The sequence below is a fragment of the Cololabis saira genome, chromosome 22 (genome assembly GCF_033807715.1).
Source record: "Cololabis saira isolate AMF1-May2022 chromosome 22, fColSai1.1, whole genome shotgun sequence".
Lineage (NCBI taxonomy): Eukaryota > Metazoa > Chordata > Actinopteri > Beloniformes > Belonidae > Cololabis > Cololabis saira.
The window spans coordinates 14,894,290-14,894,871 of record NC_084608.1 but is presented as its reverse complement, the minus strand read 5'-3'; the positions used below and the strand labels follow the sequence as shown (position 1 = coordinate 14,894,871).

Sequence of the window (582 nt, the reverse complement as noted above, 5' to 3'; positions counted from 1 at the left end):
GGTGTAATTTGCATCGTTAAGAAATGAATAAGGATTAATTTGGTTGTTGAGGCTGTAGTCCTGAGACTGAGTGTGTTCTTATATTCTAGAGAATACCTGTGATTTTTTTATTGTACTGTTTATAAACAAGTGAAGGCGAGAGCTGTGTTTGTCTTTTTATACCTCTTCCCTCACTACTTTTCCCTGTTTAGGGGCACAACATTTTGGTTCCCATACCGGGAGTCGAACCCGGGCCGCTTGGGTGAAAACCAGGAATCCTAACCGCTAGACCATATGGGACAATACAAGCGGCGCTGCGGGAGACAGAGCGGACCAGGGAGGCCGTCTCCGCGCAGACACTCGCCAGCCTCCAGAGGGACAGGGATGCTCACCGGCTGCACCACCACAGACTGGTTAAGGACAGAAACAAACTGAAACAGGAGATCAAAAAGGTGCAACGGGAATGCGACAGCTACGAACCCGAACTGAAGCGGATGGATGGGAAGTACCAGGCAGCTCTGAGGTAGATCTCGGTGGTGGATGCGGAGCAGGTGTCATCCCCCCTCCGAGACCTCTCTCTTTGCGGGGGGGATGAGGAGGACC

At 51.4% G+C, this 582-nt stretch overlaps 1 non-coding gene across 1 annotated transcript; it reads right to left on the bottom strand.

Moving 5' to 3' along the window:
* Positions 1 to 207: 207 nt before the first annotated feature.
* Positions 208 to 279, bottom strand: trnae-uuc (transfer RNA glutamic acid (anticodon UUC)). The gene has a single exon. It is a non-coding gene; the product is annotated as a tRNA-Glu (tRNA).
* Between the last annotated feature and the right edge of the window lie 303 nt (positions 280 to 582).